General features: G+C 44.3%; 1 protein-coding gene and 1 long non-coding RNA gene across 2 annotated transcripts in view; one reads left to right on the top strand and one right to left on the bottom strand.

Annotated features, from left to right (window-relative positions):
• Nucleotides 1-8,983, bottom strand: part of LOC100742105 (cysteine-rich motor neuron 1 protein-like) — a 159,018-nt gene that overhangs the window by 53,992 nt on the left and 96,043 nt on the right. The gene's annotated exons all lie outside the window — the stretch shown is intronic.
• Nucleotides 7,929-8,983, top strand: part of LOC117152098 — a 28,728-nt gene continuing 27,673 nt past the window's right edge. Inside the window, exon 1 of the long non-coding RNA XR_004462345.1 lies at nucleotides 7,929-7,941. This is a non-coding gene — a long non-coding RNA (uncharacterized LOC117152098). The remainder of the gene's footprint in view (nucleotides 7,942-8,983) is intronic.

Below are 8,983 nucleotides of genomic sequence, written 5' to 3'. Positions count from 1 at the left end.
GCGAAATCTTTCGACGTTTTCCGTGTGGATAGTCGATCTCGCGCAGCGCCGAGTGCTCCGGCAAATATTTTGTTCGATTCGAAACTTTACCTTGGACGGGGATCGCGTTCAAATCGACGGCACAGTCGAATCGACGTCTAAATTACTTGCCAGCTACTTTAACCCCCCTCCCTGGTTATTTACCAACGATACGACGAAAAGCAATTTCGCCTTTCCATTTCCCGTCTGAGAAACGCGATCCGCGCGTTTTCATCCACGAGAAGGGGAAAGATCGATCGCGCGCCACGATCTTTGTCGTCCAACTGTCGACGCTGCGACGGGGCGAGAGCCTTTTCCAACAGAACTTCTTCGCGCGAATCCAGCTCCCAAGAACGTGGAACGTCTCCGAGATTCGTGAGATTCCCAGAACGGAGTTTCCTCTCGTCGGCGGATGTCTGATCGTCGCTATCAACGAGAAGAAAGGCGACGACCAGCGTAGCGGTACGCGATCTCGAGTAACTTCAGCGAGACGCGAGCGAACGAAGAGGAACGCGCGTCGCGTCGTCCGAGTCGAACAAGCAAGCGCATAAACCGTTTGTTCCTGTCGGTAAATATTCGCCGGTTTGCATTTCGCCGATTGCGAATTCTCCAGTGGATACTCCGTACGTCGCACGACGTTATTCTCGTAAATTCGCGGCAATTCGCTCGGACCCTTTGGACAGAGTCGCATCCGGATATCGATGTTCGGACAGCTGCGAGAGATATTTATTCGTTTGTCATAATTAACGCGCATCAGCTGCGTATTACCGCAGAGAAAACTAAATGTACGAGTGACAGAGATACGAAAGTTAAGTTACGAGAACAACGCAACGGTAGAATAAATAAGCAGAGAAACGTAGGTACGTTACGATGGTTCAAGGGGGTTGCGAATATCGCGAGCATCTAAACTTACCAAGGGAAACAGAGAAGAAATCAACCCGATCGACTATTGCATTAGCATACGTACAGACTCTGGTAATCGGATCGCTATTTTTAATATCGTTCAGGAAGAATTGAAGCCGCGAGATCGTAGCAGCGTGCGAACGTGCGCTGAAATTTCTAAGGTGGAGAAAAGTCGAGGGTAATCGACGAGATTATTTATAACCTCGAATGAAAACAGAATATCGACGACCCGTCTTTTATTCCCTAGCGCGATCGTATTCGATTTACGACGGTGGTTCTAAGTGCGTGGTCAACGCGCCAGTTACCGTCGTATTCTTCGAATAAAAGATATTTCCTATGTGTATTTATGTAGGAATGCTATATTATTAGTTAATAGGAAACAGTATTATAAATACAATATCGTAACACTTGCACAAAATCGGATAGAATACCGCGTTTCGCGTATTCATTTCTCGCTAATTCCGCGTCACAACAACACGACGAACTTGTCTCGACCACGATTAATTCGACTCTGACAGTATTTTCCACGCTCATTTTTCCCTTAACAAACCTTGGTAACGCTCGCGACACTCCTTGGCAACGTTAACGTACCTTGACAACGTTTATAAACGATCAGCCACGTCCCTCCCTGACGTCACACCATCCCACATTTATTTAGAACGAATCTTCTCTATCCAGAAATCTTGGCGACCAACAGTTCACGCGTGTTTTAATCGGAGAATTTAAACGGAATTTATTTTAAAGGGAAAATTAACAACGATAACAAGTTGATCTATCTCGAGTATGGGATCGTATTAGACCGTTTCGGTCTTAGAAAGATTCTTTCGTTTTCTAAGGAAATAATGGATGCACGGTATTTTTCGTTTTATATTATTTTATCGAATTGCGTACGATTCGTTTTGTTCTATCAAAATTAAAGATCACGGAGTTCGACAGATTAGCTTTCACGTTTGCGTAAAGATGCGTCGTTGTAAAAGACGTGTCTGTAAAAGAAAGACGCTTCTCGGACAAGCTAATCGTGGCCGCGACTGTACATCGAACGACACCATCGGGCAAAACCAGAAGAATTTACGCCGTGTTTTTTCCACAACTTTTTGACGCTCTTTGATCGATAGGCAGGAGATTACACACGACACTGGCATATTCCGAATGGGACAAAACCAAAGAATCGTAGAGAGTTTGCAAGAGTCGTAGAATTTTTCAAATTCCTACCAGGTGCAAATATAAATCCAAGCGACCTGTTCGCTTCGTTAGCCGCGTTGCTAATGCGATTAACGTAAGACGGTAAAATCACGTACGTTGTTTACGGATAAAATAACATTTCGTTTCTTTCGGCGGATGAGCGGAGTAATCTTCTCCGCGACGATATTCCGCAACGCTCGAGAAGCCACGGTCATTCCCGAAAAGGTGGATCGCGTTGACTGGATTATTCCGAGTCGGTCGAGCGTACGCGGAGACCGGTCCACCGACCGGAAAAAAGTGGCCAATAGGATAATAATCGCTCAACAGGTTTTCTCTGCGAACCTCGAACCGTGCATACGCTTTTCTCCTTTCGTTTCGCATAGCCGTCTTCGTCCCGCGTTCGCGTCTCTGCTTCGAATCGATCGCAGCCGTAACGTGGCTGCAATGAAATTCCAATCGCGACCGAGTCGTGGCAAGTGCGACGTAAGACGACGCGATAGAACGTAGTACGCGATAGTAAGCCTAAGAGAAACGCGATTCCTTTATCTGTCTACGATCTGTCTCTTCTTACGATTTACTCGAATCGATCGTCCAATTCGCGTGTTTTACTACGAAACTCGTCCATTCAGACTGTGAAAACGCGAGGATCGGTGGTCGTTCAGAGGGAAAAACGCGAACGCGATCGCGTTTTCTAGCGAATGCCGCGAACCGATATTGCAGGAAATTGGACGCCGGCGGCGAAACGTCTCTCGACGAATTAATTATTACAACGATATCTGAAACAAGCGAGGTACGTAATGAACGTAGCCGATTGGTCGACGCTAAAGCGATTTGATCGGGACGCGGACGGATTACGATAAATACGATTAAGCGGCGCAGTCGTGGCGGTTGCTCGATATATCCGATTAATCGGTCGAGATAAAATAAACGTCGGTGGGGTGGGGCGAATTTCCATTCGCGGTCGTCGTTTGCCGTCGCGTCGCATCCAATCGATCATTGAGAGAAAACGGTGGCAATTGCCGGACCACCGAAACTTACTTCGAAAGGGCGGAATAATTAGCCGGAGTAATTTGAAAGGGACGATGAAACTGGCGCGTGGCTTGTCGGAAGTTGTAGGACGCGGCGCGATACTTGTACTCGCGAACCCGTTCCAGTTTCACTGGCAAATGCCGTAAATTGGTCGCGCGAATGGCTCGAACCGAGCCTCGCTATTTGTTTTCGCTTCCGCAAAGGACTTTCGGTTTGCTTCCGCCAGGTATTCCACGCCGATGTTTCGCTAATTTACCTACAAAGCGAACGCGCAACCGGTCGTTCGCAATCGCGATTCCTCTCGCGAGCGCCAGCGATATCTGTTATCGTTAGAACTTCCGCGCCGTTTGCGCTGATTAACCTCGTTACGTCGTCCCCGATATATTAACCCATCTCCGACAAATTCCGCGCTAACGATCGAGCGTCCGACCTGTCCCGGACACGATTTTACCGCGCATACGCCTATGCGATAAATAAATAAACGTTACGTAAACGTCTTAGCCGGTGCCACGAATCGTCCGGCAATTCTCGAATTGTTCCACGTTTGTACATCGCGCAGCGGAGCTTCTTTGCCTTGCAAATTCCTGTTTACTCTTTTCGTACGACGCCGTACCTCTTTCACGGTAAATTTAATGCTATTAAACGAACGTGTATGTCGGTCAACAAGCTTGATAACAAAGTTGATATTTTTCATGATTCTGTAACAACGGTCTCGAAGCGAGCCACCTTCGACTCGTTATTCGTAGCAGTAGCTGTTCTCAGTTATCTGTATCGATCGTTATTTTCTTTATCTTACTTGTAGTCTCTCTTATTTATCTTCTTCCCATCTGCTTCTTAGTACGTATTCTATGGTATTTGACGTATGCCAAATGTTTCGTTTGTTTTATAAGGAGACGATAGACGCGCGACGTTCTCTTTCTTTTATATTATTTTCTTCTATCGCAACGAAACGGATCGTACGTAATCCGATGGAACGATATAAAACGAAAAATCTCGCGCGTTATTTCCTTGTAAAGGAAAAGAAGCTTCTCGCCTAATATTTACCATATTTCTATATTCTAAACGACACCGCTCTTTCGTCTCTGTTAACGCCGTTCGGGCTTCCAAGTTATCAGGTTGTCCGAGAAGTATCTTTCTTTCGCAAACACGTTTTTTACAACAGTGCACCTCCGTACAAACGTGAAACCAAGTCCGTGAAATGTCACGGTGTTTACCTCGACAGAACAAAAATGGATCGTACGCAATTCGCTAAAATAATATAAAACAAAAAGCGTTGTTCGTCTATTATTTCCTCACAAAACGAAGGAAACTTTCCGGACAACGTAATACATTGTCGTCGAACGTTTCGTTCGCCGAGCACATTGCCGAAATTGCGGCTACAGCGTTCGAAATACTCGGTTTCATTTATAGAACATCTAGCTGCTTTAAGAGCGTAGTCGCATTAAGAATTCTACGCTGTTCTGTTCCATCATATTCGAAATTAATGCCATATTAAAACCTGTTTGGACTTGTGCGATCCAACTATGAGGAACAGCGAGTAATTCCAACATAGAAATTCTTCAACGATTCCAACCGAAAACTCTAAGATCCTTGATAGATGCATCTCGCTATGTTATCAACGAAACAATACATGGCGACCTTAAGATACCAACATTTAAAGAAGAAACATCCAAATTCGGTTGTATCTGAACTATCGAGATATGTATAATTTTATGTGCTACACTAGGTTAGATGCGTAGTAGTAATACTTGTATGCGAATATGAGTGTGTGGAAGTACGTGTGTACGCGGAGTCTCGAAAACAGATGAACGTAAACTGTTCAGTCGGTTAACAGTGGGCTATGGAAGAAAGTGTTGAGACGCGTGCAAGTTTGTATCTTTGAAATCGTTTATCGAATAAATATGTAACTATTCTAATATGAATTCCAAGCGTAAATTTAGTATTCCTGTACCATTATTTCGGCTATTAACCCATTTGCATCCAAGCGCGGATATTACTTTTTATTTCAGTTGCTAAGTATCCTTCAGATGTGAGAGATCGCGTTTGACACGTTTGTCAGCATCTTGCCTATATCGGTTTATTGTTTCGACCATTTTAAAGAATTCCACGAGAAATAATACGATTAAATTTCCTATTTCTTATTTTTCTAAATAAATAACTTTTTCTTTTTTCTCAGCTGTAAGGAACGTAAGATGCGATGTTTGCGAAGTAACATTGTCTACCTAATCGTTTCGAAGAGTAAATTTTCGATAAACTCCACGAAGAATTCGAATGTCATTTACCGCAACTACGACCGACCACGCGCGGTGATAGGAACCAGTCTTCTGAAAGTAGGGCCATGATGCAAATGGGTTAAGATCCAAAATTCTCAACGATAACATAAGAATTAAGAACCACCAAAACCCACTACGCCCACTACACCCACACAACCCACTACAAAACCACGCAGGCTGAAAAGACATTACCCTTTAGATCGAAGCATTGGATTCAACTAGAATCGAACAAATACTTCGATAAACACTTATTAAACACGACATAGAAACACGCGAGAATAATTTACCTATAATTCTCAATGAGAATCGATCGTAAAATTCTCGCAAATAAAAAAGAAAAAAGTATTTTCGAAATAAGGTTCGCAAGGAGATATTCGGCGTATGTTCTTGCGTCTGGTCGCTCGTTTTTTGGTCATACGGCGACCGTATCTGCTCACCTGCGACGTACGATCGATTTAAAACGACCAACGTCTTAAAACGAAGTTGCCACTTGCGCACAAAGTACTAAACGCTATACGTAGTGGAAAGTTCGATTTCGTTTGAAATCGTGCGTTTCTCGGCCCGGCTGGAGACATCGTTTTCTTCTCACGCGACGGTCGCATCACGCTCTTCATGGTCATTTTATAAATGTTAATGAGTTGTGCGAGGTTCTTGACTTTTTCTGTCCACGCGTTTCAACGACGCCTCTCGTTCCTGTCTCGCTTTCGAATACACGACGAAACCGATCGTACATTTACTTGTACGTTAAAAGATTCTTTTTTAACTACAAGTTAGACAATAAATCAAATGTTATATATACGTCATTCATTGAACAAATGGTTAATTAGCGCGCCCACTACCTTTTAACATCTTCGCTTTAGCTCGGTTTCACGTATCTTCAGGTCGAACTAACGTTACCGTTAATCGCCGTATTTAACCGTATCGGGCCAACTCGTACGCTCGCCAACTTCATCTTTCGCCTCTTCTCTTCGCTCTTTTACGGTATAACGTTCAGCGTCTGAGTTATGCGATGTATCTTAACGCTGTTTCCACATGCTCCGTATTATTCTTTATGTATATATATCATTCATTCGTTTCTTATTGCGTTAAATTTTCCAAAAGGATGCTTCCCGTTAAACGAACGAGTAAATAAATAAATAAGTAAATAAATACATACTCGTCGCGATTCATATTGTCACGTAGAAAATTAAAGAAATTACGAAATTGACATATCACCGGTGATCTCCTAGCGTCGCAGTTCCAACGTTTCACAAATAAGGTAAAGAATCGAACTTCAGATATTTTCAATTATTATTTACAATTCGTCCAGCCGAACATCTGATAAATCTTTTTAACTTAATTGCTAAATAACACGCGGATGGCTACCCACCGTGGGATACCATCTTCGAGTTTGACTATTTTATTTCTTCAGTAAGGTCAGTGGGGTGTTTTCCTTTTAATCTTCTTTCGATGAAAGTTAATTTTAGATATAGTGGTCAAATTTACTGTACAAATCCATCTGAGTGACGGTTCAGAGTGTTGGAACAGGGAGTGTCGAGAGCTGATTTTAGAAAATTTTATATTTGCGTTTGGCTCCTATGGAGGTGTCGCTGGGACCCAAGGTCAGAGATGGCCACGCTGTTACAGTTTCCTGGCGCTCGAACACTGTCTACGTCGCTGTTTCGATGGGCCGCGGAATGTTCGTTAGATCTCGTTGGTTTTTCCATCGCCGATTTATGGCTCTGTGACGATATACGCAACGACCATCTATTAGAAATCGTGACGAGTCGGGAATCGTTGGCGATACGACTTCGACGAAACGAACGCTGGATAAAAATGTCGGTAGACGAGGGATCCTTCGTCCGGATCAACAGGGTTGTTCGCGATCTTTTCCGAGAATGCACGCGCACGCGTGCGTCATCGATCTTCGAGCAAAAAGACGACCGTTTCTTCGACTCTTTCTACTACGTTCGCGTTCGACGGCGAAGCAAGAGAAAGAAGAAGATCGATTCGCGTTCGACGTCGAAAAGACGCGTTTCGTTCCGATGATTCACCTTTGCTGGAATTCGTTCGCTCTCGATTCTATACAAGAGGCATAGAAAATACTGAAATACTGTTTCCTTTCGAGTCAAACACGTCAGCGCCGTTCGAAAGAAAGCTTAGTTCACCGCGTCGAACAGCTCGCCCTACGACCTTTGGCCAATTTAACCGAACGATAATAAACGTCAGTGAATTTTGCCAGCCGATACGCTTTTTCTCTCCTTCTTCCTTTTCCTCCAAATCCTTTCTTCCTGTATGATATTACGAAGCATCGTAACGTCATATTAGGCGTATTATACATACGTCGCTGTCTTCCTCTTTCATCTCAGATCCCATTAGTCGCATTTGTAAAACTACGAACTCTTTGAGTAAAACGACATCGATTTGTTCACCGGGTCTGTCGAATTTCTCAAGCGACGAATAGTTACGATTTCGCGAATGTTCCGTTTAATCGTGTTCTCTCCTGCTTTTCTTTCTTCTTGCGTCTCTAACATACTACACTTTCTTTTCTTCGCCTGTTGCATTCCTACGCGTTGCATCTGCTTACTTTTTCATCCACCTTCCGTATACGTTCGCTGTGCACTTTGTTATTTATTACGTACGTACGTGAGTGCATTACGCGTACAATGTTCCATCGTACGCTAACGAGGATTATATCCCGTTGAAATAAACGAACAAACGTTGATAGACAGCGTCGTCACCCGCAAACGACTTGTGATCGAACGATATATCAAAGGGTTACACGACCGCGAACGCCGGTAATAAAAATAATTAATACAAGAAACGACGGCTCGTCTCGAAACTCGTCAATTCGGCAACATCAAGCCCATTCCGATAACACGCCGCGACTACGATCCGCTCTTAACCGGTTAACTGTATCGGACGAGTTTACTCGTCGTCGCTCGTGTCCTTTTACAAACTTCGCGATCTAATCCCACGAGAGATTTCTAAAACTAAATTCCGCGGTTAACTGATCAACGTGCCCGGGATTGTTCGCGCTGAAACGAACCAGAGACTCGTAAGCCGACGTTACGTTTGTCTCCGGTAGAAACTGTATCTATCGATCGCATCTGCCAACGTGCCGTGTATTGGACTAGTCTCGCGAATCGTTTCGAAGAAACACGCGAGAAACTTGTGTCTGACTGAGTAAAAAGCGGCGTTACTCGAACTTGTAATAAATATAAATAAACGAATAAACAGGCAGTTTTCTATTTTCTGTCGCGCAATCTCGATCTCGCGGGACGTCCGTAGAGAAATTTGCGCGAGAACGAGATATTTGCGAAGGGAGGGGAGAAGTCGCGGGTGGCGCGTCACGAGGACAAAGTCGAGCTCGCGGTTACACCGAAAGAATGCAAGGACAGGGAAGAGTCGTCTCTGGTTCGCGAAGGTGGGGCTCGTCGGTATTTTTCGTAGTCAGCTGTACAAAGATTGACATCACCGCCGCGTGCCAGAGCGCTGATTCATCGAAAAGAAAGCACTCGAGTCGATAGTACCGGGAAATGAATTAAAGTAGCCGTTTGTCGTCGATCGAGATAACGAGCCGCGCGTCGCGTTCGGCA

This window comes from Bombus impatiens, unplaced genomic scaffold (assembly GCF_000188095.3).
Source record: "Bombus impatiens unplaced genomic scaffold, BIMP_2.2 scf_0647, whole genome shotgun sequence".
NCBI lineage: Eukaryota > Metazoa > Arthropoda > Insecta > Hymenoptera > Apidae > Bombus > Bombus impatiens.
The sequence above is the reverse complement of the archived record's forward strand: the minus strand, read 5'-3'. Positions and strand labels throughout refer to the sequence as shown.